Source organism: Globicephala melas, chromosome X (genome assembly GCF_963455315.2).
Source record: "Globicephala melas chromosome X, mGloMel1.2, whole genome shotgun sequence".
Classification (NCBI taxonomy): Eukaryota; Metazoa; Chordata; class Mammalia; order Artiodactyla; family Delphinidae; genus Globicephala; species Globicephala melas.
The window spans coordinates 105412869-105431105 of record NC_083335.1 but is presented as its reverse complement, the minus strand read 5'-3'; the positions used below and the strand labels follow the sequence as shown (position 1 = coordinate 105431105).

Here is an 18237-nt window from a genome sequence, read left to right as displayed (position 1 = left end):
AGTAATCTTTGCTTGGTGAGCAGAAGCTAGTGGTTGTTTAAAACAAATGAAGGGGATAAAAACTCCCCTAACTTTTATTTACCAGTCAGATTGCAAAGGGAAAAAATAGCCTATTTTTAGACTGAGGCTCCAATTATGCTAAGCCTTGAAGATAATGAAACAGTCTGACACAAAAGAGTGTGGTGACGCAAGTTTGTGTGGTGAAATTCCAAGGCATTCACTGACTTTTTAGGATTCTGCACAGTGAATATTAAGCTCCTAAAGTGTTTGTTGCCCGGAAACAGTGCTTTATTCTTTTACATGCAATGTAATGAAGTGAACCTGTGTTGTAATTTGTTTCTTGTGAGGAAGGGGAGAATTAGCACAGACCATCTATCTCTGCATCCTATCCTTGGCCTCTTGTGTGTCCCTTTTGTTTGCTCAAGCCACCACATCACGCTGTTACTAATACAGAACACTTCCTCCTGCTTTAGTCACTCTCAGTTTTTCTTCATGTTCTACACCATGAGGGTTTCCAGTATTCAGTTAATTTTATATTGTAGATTTGGCAGAATGCGGAGCGCCGTCGCCCCCCCCCTTTCTTCGTTCTGCATAAGAATTACCCTTAGCTTTTTCTGGTCCTTGTCTCTCAATCCTATCAGGTGACATCTTTCCTTGGAGCTAATTACTTTGGGGGATTTAAGTGAAGTGTGCGCTGGCCCAGGGCTTCAGTGGCTGGGTAATGGAAGTTGGCTGTTGGTGCTCTCCAGTCTCATGTTGCCTTTCCATTTACAGGTTTGGTAATATGCTTCTGGGTTTTCATTCTGCTGCCTGTAGTTGTCTTCCTGAAAATGAAGCTGGGGTGCTCAATGCTCATGTGATGGAAAGTATAAAGCTTCCTTCCAAGGCAACATATTTCCTTACTCCCTGAGCCCTGCTATAGCTTAGATCCTAAGGCGTCTACTTCCTGGAGTCAGGAGCTCGGCCATCTTCCATTTAGCCTCAGTTTTCTTTTTCAAAGCGGTCGTTTTAAGAGCTAAGTGTGGGAAGGCAGAAGGAGAGACCTATCAAACCTAAGAAGTCAAAGCGGCCAGCTCCTGGCATTGGTGGTTTATGGAAGGCTTTGATGAAGTGGGGAGGGAATGGGCTGTGAAGGGGATAAAGAGCTCCTCATTAGATTCAGACTGAAGTGCATTGGTGTGACTGACCTGCGGAATAGCTGGAAACATAAAATAGCAATCAGGTGATTGATAAGGACAGCCTGGTTGGAAGAAGTGGAAGCTAGGAAATATCTCTGGCTGGATGCCTGCTATCCACATACGGTACTTTTACTGTATTTCATTTAATCTCCCGCAGTCCTGTGGGTAGGGGATCTTATCCCTTTTCACAAATGAAGAAGAAATCTCGAAGGGATTAAGGAAATTGCCAAGGTCTCTTTACTTGTAAGTGGCTAAAATGAATATGGCTTCTTACATCCATGCCACTCTTCTGAAATACAGGAAACACAGACACCAACAGTATTTATCTTCTTATGCTTGGTAAGTAAAATACTGGGTGGTCCAATTGCTGAAAAGGCTATAATAGGTTTTTTGTTACTATATTTCAATAGAGAGCTCTTTCTTAAAATTGTAAATGGGTCAAATTCAGTTCAGTTATCTGGCCTTCTGTGTGCCAGGCACAGTATTGAGTCCTGGGGATACAGGGATACAGGGGTCCCTGATTGTAGTCTGAGTTGAGAGGGTAGAGGGAAAGGAAAGACATTGACCTGTAATTGAATTCTATACCATATGAATAAGGTACATTTAAGGAAAGGAGGAAAGATGCTTATTGCCTGGGGTTAGAGGATGATACCCATGTCCATAGAATAATTCCTACTCTCAGTTCCGTTGATTCTTTGGTGATTGCCAAGATTTGCCCAGAGAGGTATGGCATGCTGTTTTTGTAAGAGTGAAGCCCAAGAGCAACCATATGATGTCGTCACATCCTTGGGGACCTTCTTTTCTAGCTAGAGGTCTAGATTCATGAGGTTAATGAAGGTTTTGTTTTTGGTGAGTGAAGGGTCTTCCATTTCTACAGCCATTAAACTTTGTTTTCTTAATTTTGAATTCTCCTCAGCTCCACCTCTCCTCATCCCCTTCTCTGACCAGAAAGGGCAGAGGGCTTTCTAATTCCAGCTCAGCACATAACTGGCACTCAACAAAGATTTTTTTTGCCACAGGGCAGCAGAACTTGAAATCTTCCTGTGATTCATTCATATTAACCTTTTGGAATGGAGCTAGAAGGGGATTCGTTTTGTTGGATAAAAAGCTGCCTCCTCACCTTCAACAAGAATAACAAAGATTATGGATAAATCATTAGTATAAATTAAAGCCCAAGATAAGCAAAACAATATTTCAAAATTTAAGTGTTCGTTTATAAATTCCATCTCCCAGCCAGATGCAGTACATCTCAGCTCAGAATGCTGAAGGTACTTGTAATTCCTAGCACCGTGCCTCACCCTTGATATACACTTGATGAAGAATAATTCGATATGAAATGGCTATTGGTAATCTCTGAGGAATCTTGGATAATAGGTGTTCTGGCATCTGCCCAGCTTGGAGACCACCTCCCCTTCCTGGAACAAACTGATTTTTCAGGTTGTTTTGGTACAATAAGATGGGGATTGTAGGGAGGAAGTCAAGAATCAAAGCTCAGTCAGAATGTTTCGCATGTTCTCCATGCTGTAGTAGACGTGGTATAAGCAGTACTTGGACATTGCGCTGGGCCTGAAGGTGGGATTCTTTAGCACCTCATACAGTCTAAGGTGGAGAACCTTTCAGTGCTTCTTTCAGGGGAGAAATAGCAGGGTTTTCGAGTCATAACTCTTGTAATTTGGGATGCAAATTACATATAACTTTATCAGGATTTTCTTGAGGTTTTCATTCTAGAAGACCAAAGACAGCAAGTGTTGATTCTGTTTCCTGAAGGGTGAACTCTAGAAAATTTTAGCTTTTTATGAGCACAATTTTAGAAAAAAATGCTAAGCAGCTGTTCTTCAGTATATTACAGCAGTCACCAAGGCTCAGTATTGGTTCACCAAGATCCAGTAGTGTTGTTAATTTTGTTTTTCCTTTTAGGCTTAATATTGATATTAGGTTGAACCACTTGAAAGTGCTAATTTTGAAAGTCGAAGCAGTTGAATATCAACAGTTGTTTTGTTTTTTTGTTTTGTTTTGTTTTTTTCCCTGGCTGCTCTGTGATGCATGCGGGATCTTAGTTTCCCCGACCAGGGGTTGAACCTGTGCCCCTCTGCAGTGGAAGCTCTGGGTCTTAACCACTGGACCGCCAGGGAAGTTCCAACAGTTTTGTATTCTAATAGTTTTTATTGCGTTTTTTTCTGATTATAAAATTAATACATGTGCATTATAGCATACTTAGAAAATATAGAAGAATAGAGGAAAATAAAATTTATTCATAAGCTAACAACCTATTTTTATGCATATCTTTCCATCTTTCCCTATTGATCACAAGGATGCCTTTTTTTTTTTGCACTACGCGGGCCTCTCACTGTTGTGGCCTCTCCCGTTGCGGAGCACAGGCTCCGGGCGCGCAGGCTCAGCAGCCATGGCTCACGGGCCCAGCCGCTCCGCGGCATGTGGGATCTTCCCGGACTGGGGCACGAACCCGTGTCCCCTGCATCAGCAGACGGACTCTCAACCACTGCGCCACCTGGGAAGCCCAAGAATGCTATTTTAAAAAAATATAATTTAGACTATAGTTCATTTTTGTAGAGTATCTGGCTATTTATATTGAACCTATCATAAGCATTTCCTTGTAATCAGATATTTATAGAAACTGAATTTTTACTTTTACAATTTCAGCAAGTAGATGTCGCATAATTTATTTATCCGTGTTCCTATTTTAGCACATTTGTGTTGTTTCTGGGGTTTTACAGTGGTAAATAGTGCTGTAATAAACATCTATATGAATCATGGTCTCATTGTACTCTGACTGTTTCTTTAGGGTAAATTGTGCAAAGTGTGATTTCTAAGTTAAAGGATGTGAACTCTTAATACCTATTTCCAGATTGCTTACCATTAGAGGATGTGTTCTTTTATGCTCCCTCCTGGAGTGTATGAAAGAACTCCCCTTACAGTATCACCACAATTAGCTATTATTTATAAACACAGCAAAGAAATAGGATAGGCCAATGTTGTTTTTCCACCTTTAATAAGTTTTTAGTAAACAAGATCACATAATCTGCTTTTTCTTGAAGGCTCTGACAAAATTTCTTGTACTGTCATCGTGGTCCAATCAGACTGATGTGAACTGAATGCACATAGAATTGGGGGCATCTCTAGCTTGCTGAACAGCTATACCCTAGAAGGGTTTTATTAGTGAGTTATTGTCAGCTGGTAGGGACCCCTCTGTTTTGTGGTGAGGATCAGTGACCCTGTCCAGACCAACATTATTTGTTGAGATTTTGATGAAAACAGACCATGTGCTTAGCAGATTTACATGTATGTCATAAAGCCGAGAGGGATGGCTATTAGTTCTTTACTACCAAACTGTGGGTTTTTTAAGCATAGGAGCCAGTGTACAGAGAGCAGTCCTTCTAGAATCAGCTTTGTGGCCTTGGGCAAAGTTACTTCATCTCTCTTTGCCTCAGTTCCCTCATCTGTGAAACGGAAGTCAACAGAATACTTAGCTCCTATGTTTGGAAGATTAAATGAATTAAGTGTAAAGCACTGAGAATAGTTCCTGGCCCTTAGTAAGTGATCATTAAAGGTTAGCTGCTATTGTTGTCGTTATTAACCTTTCTGTCTCTTGAATGGTAGGTAACACATACTTCTTAAATGAATGACTAATGGAATCAACGTCATTAGGTAGAACGGGCCCATACTACAAATGTAGTGGACAAGTCTTGCTTTTATGTTTTATAATATTAGACTGTCACATAAAGAAAGGTTAAGTTTGATACTGTGTGGGCTTCCCTGGAGGCGCAGTGCTTAAGAATCCGCCTGCCAATTCAGGGGACACAGGTTCGATCCCTGGCCCGGGAAGATCCCACATGCCGTGGAGCAACTAAGCCTGTGTGCCACAACTACTGAGCCTGCGCTCTAGAGCTTGCGTGCCACAACTACTGAGCCCATGTGCCGTAACTACTGAAGCCCACGTGCCTAGAGCCTGTGCTCCGCAACAAGAGAAGCCACCGCAGTGAGAAGCCCGCGCACTGCAACGAAGAGTAGCCCCCTCTCGCCGCAACCAGAGAAAGCCCACGCACAGCAACAAAGACCCAACGCAGCCAAAAATAAAATAAATAAAATAAAATAAAAATAAATTTATTTTAAAAAAAAGAAAGATTGATACTGTGTGCCTCCAGAAAGTAGAGATGTGTTAATTGACAGAAATTAGCAATAAGGGACTTTCTATCACTTAGCTCTACTAAGCAGTGGAGTTGCGCTTCAGTTAGTGGAAGAATTCAAACAGAAGCTTCCAGACTATTACAAGTACATAATAGAAAAGAGAAGCCTTCTTTGGATCAGAGGTTGGACTAGATGACCTCTAAAGTCCCTTCCAACTCTGGGCCAGTTCTGTGATTCTGAGCGAAATAAGTAGGATTATCACAGAAGATGCAGTAAGGCCCCATGCCTGCATCTTTGGAAGGGTTGATGCTGCTAATCTCTGCCCACCCTGCCCTCCCTGCTTCAGTGTCTTTCACCTGTTGCACGTCATCCTGGCAGCGGCCTGTTCCTCAGCTTGATGCGGCGGTCTTACAGCCTAGCTTGGTGTTCCAGGCTGCCCCCTCCTCAGCAGCGGTGCCTAGGGGACGAGTATTTGAAACGAGGGCACTTTTTAAATACACATACAAGAAAATCGAAAGGAAATTGCTGCCTGCAAAGTGTGTTTCAGAATTGTTTTAGAAACCAAGCAGATGGGTTTGTTCATGGGGGGTGCGCTCTTGTGTGTAGCTTTATAAGGGGTGGAGGGGGGGATTCACCTTTTGCTCAGGAGTTCTGGGTCCTGGGTTTCTGTGCTTGCCTGGTGTCTCCGCTAAGTGTAGCATTAGTGTTCTAATCCCCGGGGAGGGGTCACTGAACGCACACTGTTGTCCATTCTGTTTGGGCTTACATACCTTGGGCTGGCATGATTTTTCTGTCATGTGAACTCTGATCCCTTGCCCTTAGATTATTTAAAGGTAACTTCCAAATAAAGTTAGAAAGCTGTCTTGGGAGACCAAGCAGTTGCTTGCTTTCTTAGGGTTCTTCGCTGGATGCTTTCTGACAAGTCTTGGCATTGTTTTGTGCGACTCTCCCCATTTATAATATTTGGAGCATTGGGTTTTTGCCACACTTGTCAAGGATTTATGGGAGTTAGTGACATGTAGTATATAAAGTGCTTTGAGATTCTTTCATGCAACTTGGTGTTATCTTGAAAGCAAGAGGTTTAACTGTTCATTTGTTAGATAACTAGTGGGATTTTAAACAGATGTAATCACACCGTGTCTGGTATTTAATGTATTAGGTGATATACACAACTTTAGCTGCTCAGATTGTCAGTGAAGTGCCATTTGTTTTCTTTTCTTTTTTCTGTTTGTAAAACCTGTTATTAGGGAACGCCCTGGGAAACATTGGGAGTTAAGGTCTTGAAAAAAATTGTCCAGTCCATGGTTTTTAATATTTTGGCTTGTCCTTCTTTTTGCTGTCTTGCATTCAATAACTTAACATGAAGAACTCACGGCATTGTTGTATTTTGCTGATGTTACCGATGTATGTCTGTAGCTGGTGTTACAGGGTCCAAACTGAGTTCTATGCTGTGCGATGCATGGCCCAAAGGGTTGCTGTTCTGTGTGCCAGGTGGGTTAATATGTTTTAGAGAAAGCAGCTGAGGAATTTTACAGTGCATACTCTTACGCAGCCATATAAATTTTACTCCTTTTGAGTAGTATCACTTTACCAGCCAGAATCTAGAGCACGCAAATGCATTATTAGAGTGATTTGAAACAGTGATGTACACACAGGGAGTGAACTTTATGGGGATGGTTCTGATGCTTTCAAGGCCTTGGGTCTCATTGCATGTATTTTGAGCTGGAGTGTTAAGCCTGGTGCTTTAAGAAGGCTTTGCTTCTCCTTTTAATCTTTAGAATTTATAAAACCAACAGCTTTGTAGCCTTCACTAGGAGGATTGTATGTAGTATCCAAAGATCCTTGGAATGTAGAAGCCATAGAGAGGAATAGATCTGTTTACACTTGTTCTTGTGTTATGTGCACAGTGTAGAACTCTGCAAGATAAAAATTAGAATAATAGATACGGAAGATTTTTTTCAAAGATTACTAAACATTAGATTACTGGACTCATCTTATTTAGACTGAAAGGAACCTTAATCCATCCCCCTCGTTTTACAAATGAGAAAATGGAAGTCCGTAGGGTCCCACTGAGCCAGGATCAGGACTGATGTAAAACCCAGGGGTCTTCCCTTCCTAAGCCAGAGCTGATTGGATCTCTGGATTGGAGCTGGATTCTGACAGCTGCTGTAGAACACCCCTGTAGCATTTAGAAAATTCTGAATATATAAGAAAATGACTCGCAGTGAAACAGTGCAGTTGTTGAATCCATAGTCCAGGGAGGTCTTATCATTTGTATTAAGTAACTTCAGATGTTCCATAGTCTTCAGAAAGTCTGAGTTGACTGTATTTATTTTGTCTACCTTTTACCCAGTTAACAGAATGCTTACTCTCTTATTGCCACTTAAAAGTCATCTGGAAGACTCATGCTGACAGTGTAATGCACGGTGAAGGAAGGGGGTAAAGTAGGAAAACATAATTATTGCATGTAGTCTTTTTAAAGGCACTTTTCTCTTCCCTCCTCTATCTTTTCCCCAGCCTAGTTGGGTGGATCTGATTTGTATAGCCTTTTTTTCCCCTTTTCTTTTCCTAAATTGAGTAAGAGCTGTAAAACTATTGAGGAGAAGCTGTAAACTATAGCAAAGCATGTGAAAAGACAGTAGTTTGTGCCTTTCTCAACCTTGTTATAGATCTGTGGATAGTCGGGAGCTTACAAAACTGTACTTAAATATTTTCTATAATATAGGTTGAGGACAGATTTCTATTTGCTGTTGATGACTGTCAAAACAACTTCCCCAGAGCGATTGTCACAGAGTGCGGGGCCTCATTTTCTGATGGAGAAACTGCTTTGGTTTATCCTCACTGTGTTTTTAGATGCTTATTTCTTATTTTCTCAAGTGCTTATGACATTTAATAAATTTGCAGTTGAGGATTGTGGCAGCCAGTAATGTGAGAAAGGGAATTTGGGTGCCTGGAAACTATTTAAATTCAAACAAATGACAGCAGAGCTTAACCAGGAAAATATAATTTTGAAATTGTGAATAAAAGTGACCTAGGCCCAAGACAAGCCGAAAACTGTATTTCCTCATTCATTCCTTTATTAACCAAGGTTGCTTGTCCTTCAAACACAAGCAAGTCTTTGGGAATTGATACTTCACAGCTCCTTATTTCAGTCACTGATGGACAGTATTCTTAGGATTCAGTGCTCAAGATGTATCTTTTTTTTTTTTTTTTTTTTTTTTTTTTTTGCGGTACGTGGGCCTCTCACTGTTGTGGCGTCTCCGGTCGCGGAGCGCAGGCTCAGCGGCCATGGCTCACGGGCCCAGCCGCTCCACGGCATGTGGGATCTTCCCGGACGGGGGCACAAACCTGTGTCCCCTGCATCGGCAGGCGGACTCTCAACCACTGCGCCACCAGGGAAGCCCAAGATGTATCTTTTTTTAACTGTTTTACTGAATCCCAAGCTTTCTCAAGATATATTTTAAAACCAGCACAGTACAGTTTACTGTAAACTGTACAGTACAGTTTACATCTGCTTTCTTTTCTTTTCTTTCTTTCTTTTTTTTTAACTTTTAGCTTTGGCTAAGTTGGGCTTCTAGTTTGGAGTATGAAATACAATACAAAAAGGTTTGGCCAAAATAACTTTCTAAGCCTCCTTGCTGTATGTATATTTTTAGGAAATACTCTGCTCACAGGGGAAATGTCTTGTTAAGTTTTGGTTCCACCAAAAAGCATTTTGAGCAACTAACTTTGATATGCGGGGCTAAAATTAACTTGCATGCTGAGATTGTATTGTTTTGGAAAGAGCCTTAATACTCAGCATGCCATTTGTGTCATGTGTTCTTATTAAAGGAATGGAAAAGAAATATTAGGTAAATATATTTTTAAAGGAATAAACTTTTTAATCTTTAATTTTTTTTTCAAAGCTGATTTGTGTTATCTTTTTAAAAATTATGGTAACAAAACATACACCATAAAATTTACCATCCTATAACCATTTTAAGTCTCCAGCTCAGTAGTGTTAAGCGTATTCACATTGTCGTGAGACAGCTCTCCAGATCTTTTTCATCTTGCAGGTCTGAAACTCTATACTCAGCAAACAACAACTCCCCTTATCCCCCTCCCCGAAGCCCGTTAATCACCCTTCTACTTTCTGTCTCTATGAATTTGACTCCTTTGTATACCTCATATAAGTAGAATCATGCAGTATTTGTGTTTTTGTGACTGGCTTATTTCACTTGTGGCATAATGTCCTCAAGGTTCATTCGTGTTAGAGCATGTGACAGGATTTCCTTCTTTTTTAAGGCCAAATTATATTCCATTGTATGTATATATCACATTTTCTTTATGCAGTCATCTGTTGGTAGACATTTGGGTTTCTTCCACCTCTTGACTCTTGTGATTAATCTTTAATTTTATATGTTTCTTGAATAATGCATTTTTGCTAAATTAAAATCAAACACAAATTCTGGTAGACATATATGTGTAACTGAATGTAACAATGGACAGAGGTCTATGAAATATTTGTGGATTTGAAGACTGAAGTATATATATCTCTCTTTTTATTTTATTCATTCATTCATTCATTCATTTATTTTTGGCTGTGTCGGGTCTTAGTTGCAGCATGCGGGATCTTCATTGAGGCATGCGGTATGTCTCGTTGTGGTGCATGGGCTTCTCTCTCGTTGTGGCGTGCAGGCTCCAGGGTGCATGGGCTCTGTTGTTTGCTGCATGCGGGCTGTCTCTTTGAGGTGTGCGAGCTCAGTAGTTGTGGCGCTCGGGCTTAGCTGCCCCGCTGCATGTGGGATCTTAGTTCCCCGACCAGGGATGGAACACACGTCCCCTGCATTGGAAGGCAGATTCTTTACCACTGAACGACGAGGGAAGTCCCTGAAATGTATATATCTCTTAAAATTCTGTAGTATTGATACTGATTTAAATTTATTTAAGTATTTTATGACTATGCCATTTTGGTTTTTGGTGTAGGCTTAAAATCTTTTTCAGGGTCAACCAGTTGACTCTGGAAACTGCAGATATAGTCTTTGAGGTTGTTCTTTATTAATAGAAGAGTGTATCCCAGGCATGTGCAGCCTTAAATTTTCTTGAAAGTGAAATTGCCTCTCAGTTGTTCTTCATTAAAATGCTCATTTACAGTTTTACTTCATGAGACCTACTGTCGGTTGTAAAAGCATCTATTTGAAGTTTTGTGAAGTATTGTGTAAGCAACCTGATGATACAGGCGCAGTGTGCAGTTCACTGCCAGTTGCAGTAGCATAAGAAATGGATATTTATTTGCCTTTTGGAATCTTGGGAAGAGGACTGTTTCCCTTGACTAATCCTCATGGAATCTTTAAATGTGGAGAGAATATTGAGCTCCCTTCTCTACAAGACATTTACTTAAGCCTCTTGTTACCATTAATTGCCTCTATGGGCCAAAGGAAATGAAAGTGTAGTCAGGCAGTCAATTGGCTACTGATGTTCAAAGGAAGTGAAACATAGGACTGGCTTAATAGTTCAGGTTGAAAGTATACACAATTAACAGTAATTTTATATGGTCTTGTAGATAGTTGTCCATATACCTGATGTGAATGAAAGTTAGTAATACCAGGCAATGAGGAAAGCATTATTTTAATGGTTGTGTATGTTTTGGAAATGGAAGCTAAGGTGATTTAAAAAACAAAAAACTAAACATGTTCTAGGGCTGGTAAGTAAGTTTATTTGATGTGATTTGTTATTAGGATTTACCCTGAATTATAGTGGTCAGATTTTTCTTTAATTAATTAATTAGGCTGCGTTGGTTCTTCGTTGCTGTGCGCGGGCTTTCTCTAGTTGCGGCCAGCGGGGGCTACTCTTCATTGCAGTGCGTAGGCTTCTCATTGCAGAGCACGGGCTCTAGGCGCAGGGGCTTCAGTAGTTGTGCCACACGGACTCAGTAGTTGTGGCTTGCGGGCTCTAGAGCACAGGCTCAGTAATTGTGGCGCCCGGGCTTAGTTGCTCTGCGGCATGTGGGATCTTCCCAGATCAGGGCTCGAACCCATGTCCCCTGCATTGGCAGGTAGGTTCTTAACCACTGTGCCTCCAGGGAAGCCCTCCTTCTACGTACTTTTAAAAGGATTTGATTTGCTAAAACGTTTAACATTTTTACATTTATGTTCACAAAGGATGTTGTTCTGAAGGTTTCTTGAGATATCTTTGTCAGTCTCAATCAGACCAGGGTAATACTAGCCTCATAGAATATGTTGGGAAGTATTTCTTCCTCTTCAGCTTTCTGGGAGATTTTATGTAGAATTGGTATTATTTCTTCCTTAAATGTTTGGAGTAATTCACCACTGTGAAGCCATCTGGGCCTGGACTTTTGTTTGTGTAAACATTTTTTTTTTTTTTCCATAGACACACCTCTATATTTATATATTAGATACAGGCACGGGGTGGGCAGGGGCACTGGGCTCTCCACGTGCCCCCGCCTCCACTTCTGTTCACCCACACACAGAAGCAGCGGGGACGTTAGATGTGGCAGCTTTGTGGGGGAGGGTTTAGGTCTGCTCCTCAGGGACACTAGTCCTTGAGCCTTAGGAATGTTCCTTCAGGGAAAATGGGGTGGGGTTTTAATGGGCTGAGTGGGGCAGGGCTGGCCCTGAGTCCCAACTCAAGTGTCCTCCATGTCCCTCCCCCACTGCCCCTCAGTAGGTCCCGGGGCAGCCAGAGCCCTTGAATTCCAGAACTACCAGAGACTGGGAGAGCCGGGCAGACGGTGGCAGAACAGCAGAGGGGAATTTGCTTTGGGGCCACCTGAGCCCCTCGGGTCCTCAGGTGAGGGGGGAGGGCGCGTTGGCCTGCCTGAAGCAGGATGCCTGAGCAAAGCAAAGGGAGGTGGCCAGGCCTGCCCTCTGCCTCGACCTGGGCTGTTGGGGTCTGGGCTGGGCACAGAGTCCATTTTCTAACAGTCCGGCAGGGGAGGGGCAGGCAGGAGGCAGGGCCAGGCCCCAGGGAGCAGAGGCATCTGTCCAGGTTAGGGGGCCTCCAGCACCCCAGGCTGGAAACGGGCTGTCTCCTGGAAGATGAGCTCCTTCAGCCGCTCCTTGGGTAGATCATCCAGCTCCATGTCGAAGGTGAAAGGTTCCTCGGCCACTGGCTCATCTGTTGGGTCGTAGTACTGCTCCAGGTAGGGGTGAGCCAGTGCTTCTTCCACTGTGATCCGTTTGTTAGGGTTAAAGGTCAACATCCGGTCCAGCAGGTCAAGAGCTTTGGGGTCCGACTTGGGAAAAAGCTTGGCCCAGGCCACCTTGGTCTTGGAGGGTAGAGACTGTAGGTAGTTTCGGGCCTTCATGTTGATGATACAATTCAGGTCCTCCTGGGAGGGGGAGCCCAGGATACCCAGAATGTGGTTGAGCTGGTCCAGGCCGGTTGGAGAGCATCTCAGCCAGAATGCAGCCCACAGACCAGATGTCGATGGACTTGGTGTAGCCCTTGGAGTTAAGCATGATCTCTGGGGCCCGGTACCAGCGTGTAGCCACGTATTCCGTCAGAAAGCCAGTGTGGTCGTGCTCAGGATCGGCAATCCGGGCAAGACCAAAATCACAGATCTTCAGGTCGCAGGTGGTGTTGATGAGCAGGTTGGAGGGCTTTAAATCCCGGTGGAGCACGTTGGCGGAATGGATATACTTGAGGCCCCGCAGGATTTGGTAGAGGAAGTAGCAGATGTGGTCGTTGCTCAGCTGCTGGCTTTTAAGCAACTTGTACTGGTCTGTCTCCATCAGGTCTTGCACAATGTAGACATCCCTCATGGCTTCCAGGGTGGGTGCCCGCAGAATGTCTCGGATGCCGATGACGTTCTCGTGGCGGAAGCGCAGCAAGATCTGGATCTCTCGCAACGTACGCTGGCAGTAGGTCTGATGCTCAAAGGGGCTGATTTTCTTGATGGCCACTCGAGTCTTGCGCACGTGGTCGTAAGCTGAGCTGACCATGCCATACGCGCCCTCGCCGATGTACTGCAGCTGCGTGTAGCGCGGGCCCACGTCGAACGGCTGCCCCTTTACTATCTCTACTTCCCCCGGGACCCCCGGGCCGACCCCGTCAGTTCCCCGGGGCTCCCCGTCCCCGCCCCCCTGAGCCGCCGCCGCCGCCGCCGCCTCCGCCGCCATCTCCACTCCTCCCCTCCCGCCCGCCCGCCCCTGTGTAAACATTTTTAACTAAAAATTCAGTCTCTTTAATACATAGAGGGCTGTTGGGGTTACTGACTTCTTGAGTAAGCCTGGTAGTTTGTGCCTTTCAAGGAATTTGTCCAGTTTATTGGGATGAAGTTGTTTATAATATTCTCTCTTTGTCCCTTTAATAGCTGTAGAATTGGTAGTGGTGTCATTTGTCTCATTAATGATATTGGTAATTTGTGCCTTTTCTTTTTTCCAGCTACATTGGTCAACTTTAACCCTGTCTTCTGGCTCTTCAAGCCAGTAGAATTAAGACTACTGCTCCGCACAGCACCTATTAGTGCCTGCCCTCAGGCAAAAAATTGGAAAAATGGGTAACTTGGCTGGGAGTCTTTTCCTTTCTCCAGTTGTAGGCTTCCCTACATTTTGGACCTGTTTTTGGTTGCTCTCCAGTACCTTCAGGTGGTTGTTTTTTATGTTGTTCAGAGGCTATAGTTGTTTTCTGTGAGAGGGTTTGTCCAGTGCTAAAAGTCTGGGTTTTTGGTTTTGTGACATTATAGCAAATTGAAACATGCTTCAAGAGCTGTAATCAAAGTATGGAAGTGGGTAACTTAGCATTACTTTCTAGTCATTGTTGCCTTTATTGGATTTGATATGGAAGAGCTCAACTGGATATTTAGAATAAATTATGGAGTTAGGGAAAGGTGAAAGGAGAAATGTTGGGTTAACTCTTAACTTTTCAAAATGGTATCAGTAGGAAAAACCATATTACTTTAAAAAGTGAGCATTCTTGAGTACTGAGTATGTCAAGCTTCTGAATGTTTTTGAGTGCTTTTGCTTGTCATGGGGAAATTTTTCAAGATGGAAGAAAACACTATATTTCAGGCATGAAAACAAAGCATTTCTAGTTGCTTAATGTTTACTATATCAAATAAATTAGTTTTAGGTCATATTAATGCTATGACACTTAAATATTTTATCTGTAATGGGCTTTATTTTCTGGTCATTTTATATTGACCATTTATGCCCTTTTAGTGTATATTACAATTGGAATTGAAAGACACTGTGAGAAGTCATCTTAGATCTCTGGACTTCAGCCTGATGTTGGTTGAGCAGCTATGATGAGCCACACACTGTTCTAGGCACGGGAGGTTCAGTGGTGAACAAGGAACTTATATTCTTAGAAGCTTAGAAATCTGACCCTTTTGGCACACTGTGGATGGTCAGACTCACATGTACCTGCCCTAATGCCAGTTTGTTCATTTGAAATGAGAACTACTGCTGTTAATTAGACTGGGGAGGTCGAACTGAGAGATTACTGCATTTTCTCTTTATAGACAAGGTGCATGGGAAGCCACATTACAATCACAAGGTTGCTTGGTGAGAATGGAATCAAAACAAAGGGACTTGGTTAGATAATCCATGATTAGGATACACCTGCCACAGGGACTGTTTGGGTTTCCCCTGAATAATGCTGAGCAGTAAAACTTGCCAGTGTCTGGTTCTTTGGGCTTATTTCTATGGTGACCATTTTCCTTTGTTCATATGACTTTTTTCAAACCAAACTGGAATACATTTTACTAAATGACAAGCCACAATCTAGGCCTGCTTCCCAAGATTACACTCAGATCACCTTTAGAAACATGTACAGGCATTCAAATTCTGGGGCTAGGCGTGCACATAGACTCTTGGTTGATTTCAGCAGAGGACCACCATATCCATTGTGCCAAGTAGGTTTTACCCTTAGAGGGTAGCCTTTTTTTGCCTTATATGTAGTCGTGGTCTGGAAAGAGTGTGAATCCCTTATAGTTGTCCCCATGTACTGCCAGTAATATAGTTTTACTCTGTTTAAGTGGTTATAGAAGACTTCACTTCTGTTTTTCCTATGACTTACTGATGCCAGCTCCTTGTTCATAAGATCAGTTCCCTACTTACAACATTGTTTCAATGGGAAAGCTTAGTCTGTCCTAGTGGAGATAAAATTTATTTATTTGAAAATGTCAGAAATATCTAAATTTAAATCTAGAAGGTCCTGGAAGCCAAGCATACATGTAAAAAAGTGAAGGAATTTACTATAATTCTCTATAAAGGTCCGGGAAACATGAAAAGTAGTTGCCTTCAAGCAGGAATGGCATGACTAGGTATAATCGAGGCTCAAACCTTGGAATTGTGAGCCAGTCTCACTAGATTCTTACATTGTCCTCTCCAGCTGTACACCAGCTGTCCACAATCAGGGTTAAAAGACCACCCAGTTTACTGTTAAGAAAAATAATGTTAACACCCAGTGATGGCCATATTTGTCCACATCAGTTCTCATGTTTTCACTGACAGAAATGAAGTGATATCACTGTCCATATATCCACCAGAATCTATGGGCAGCCAGCAAGGAAGGCCTTGACAGGTACAGTTTGTAAGTTCCTTGAAATCAAGAACCATTAGCATCAACAACAGCAACAGTAGTGGTGGCAGCAATAATAATATATGTGTGTAGTGCTTTGTAGTTTTTTGCAGAGCCCTTTCACCTAAATTTTTTAATTTGAATTTCACAAGTGGAATATATAGCGTATAGGTATGTTGATAACCATTTCTGCTTTCTAGTCAATCATAACCTACACTGTTTCTTACTATAAAGTTTTGGCCTGAAAGATGGGAAAAATGTATTTGTCCCCTTTGAATTACCGTGGTGCCTTCTTTTACAGACAAATTTAGTTTTGTGAAATTTTAGACTATACCTCTAAGGAATTTTAACACCAAGTTGATCGTTTGAGGTGAAAAGCAAAACTAAGAATCAGTGTCTGACTCTCTTAGACGGTGACTGCCCTCTAAATCCTCTTACTGATTTTTTAGTTGAATAAAAATACAAGGCTACTTTCTTTTTTCAGTCTCCGTACCATTCATTCTTTGCGTGTGTGTGTGTTTAAATTTTTTTTTGTTGAAGTATACTTGGTATACAATATTATATAAGTTACAAGGGTACAATATAATGATTCACAATTTTTTTTTTTTTTTTTTGCGGTACGCGGGCCTCTCACTGTTGTGGCCTCTCCTGTTGCAGAGCACAGGCTCCAGACGCACAGGCTCAGCGGCCATGGCTCACGGGCCCAGCCGCTCCGCGGCATGTGCGATCTTCCCGGACCAGGGCACGAACCCGTGTCCCCTGCATCAGCAGGCGGACTCTCAACCACTGTGCCATCAGGGAAGCCCTGATTCACAATTTTTAAAGGTTATATTCTTTTTACAGTTATTATAAAATATTTGCTGTGTTCTCTGTGTTGTACAGTATATCCTTGTAGCTTATTTTATACCTAATAGTGTCACACCATTCATTCTTAAAATACATTCCAATTAATAACAGCTTTCTTTGCATACATTACTTCTGTAGATATCAGGTGTTCTAGATCTGTACTGTCTAGTATGGTAGCCATTAGCCACAGATCGCTATTTAAATCTAAATTTTAACTAATTATAATGAAATAAAATGAACATTTCAGTTCCTTAGTCACACCAGCTACATTTCAAATGCTCAGTAGTCGCATGTGGCTAGTGACTATCATATCAGACACTATAGATAGAGGACATTTCCATCAGTGCAGGAAGTACTGTTGGACATTGCTGTTCTAGGTGAGTATCAAATAATTCTGCCATTGTTTATAATTTTATCTGGCAATATGCTTTTTAAAAATATACATGAGGGCTTCCCTGGTGGCCAGTGGTTGAGAGTCTGCCTGCCGATGCTGGGGACACAGGTTTATGCCCCGGTCCGGGAGGATCCCACATGCCGCGGAGCGGCTGGGCCCGTGATCCATGGCCGCTGAGCCTGCGCATCTGGAGCCTGTGCTCCGCAGCGGGACAGGCCACAACAGTGAGAGGCTTGCGTACCGCAAAAAAAAAAAAAAAAAAAAAAAAAAATATATATATATATATATATACACACACACACACACACACACACACGAACTTTTTATTTTCTTAGCACTCCTTAAGTAACAGGTCTTACAGGTAAGCAGGAATGGGAATCCAAGTAGAAACTCTGTAATGATAAAAATGTCCAGTTTCTCTTCCCTTCTGTGGATATTTGGTGAAGTCAACAGAAAAATTGATGCAGAAACATGATGCTGCAGTACTTAGAAAGTGCACGGCCATCTAATAAGGAAAAGTAACTGACTAACAATAATCTTAAGATGATTCACATATTTGAGATTCCATGATGCAAAAATTTAGGTCAGTTGTACTCTCATCAGATTAAATATTAATCAGAGAGTTTAGCTTGAAAAGATATTTGACAATTGGAGAATCTCTCAAGTGTAAAGCTGATATTAAAAATTTGATATCACATGTTAGGACCTTAAGTGTTACAAGTTAACTCAGTAAGATGTTGAGCATATCCCATTTACCTTTTCTTCTTTCTACTTATATATTCAGATTGTGCGGAACTAAAGGAAAAATTCAGACTTAACACCCAAAGACTATATTTTTGCCATCAATGATTCAGGCAACTTCAGGCTAAAGATGCAGTATCCTATCATGTATTCAGATTAACTAGGACAAAACACTCACAAACGTCTTTGATCCTTGTTTGTGTAACAGTGGTCTCCCAAGTGGCTGTATGTAAGGAGAAGCCTCTAGGTAAATAGGCCATGGCTCCGCCATGGCACCAGCACTGTGCCATGGTGGAGGACGAGATTGGATAGGTCTTATTCAAGGGCTTTGCAGAACAGAGACATTTGGACACACTGAGTTCCAGATAGATTGAGAAAGTTGTATGCATGTGAAAGAAGTGATCACCT

General features: G+C 42.1%; 1 protein-coding gene and 1 pseudogene across 1 annotated transcript in view; one reads left to right on the top strand and one right to left on the bottom strand.

The window, feature by feature from the left end:
* Positions 1-18237, top strand: part of POLA1 (DNA polymerase alpha 1, catalytic subunit) — a 307226-nt gene that overhangs the window by 91399 nt on the left and 197590 nt on the right. The window lies entirely within an intron of this gene.
* Positions 11693-13395, bottom strand: LOC115848450 (mitogen-activated protein kinase 3 pseudogene; annotated as a pseudogene).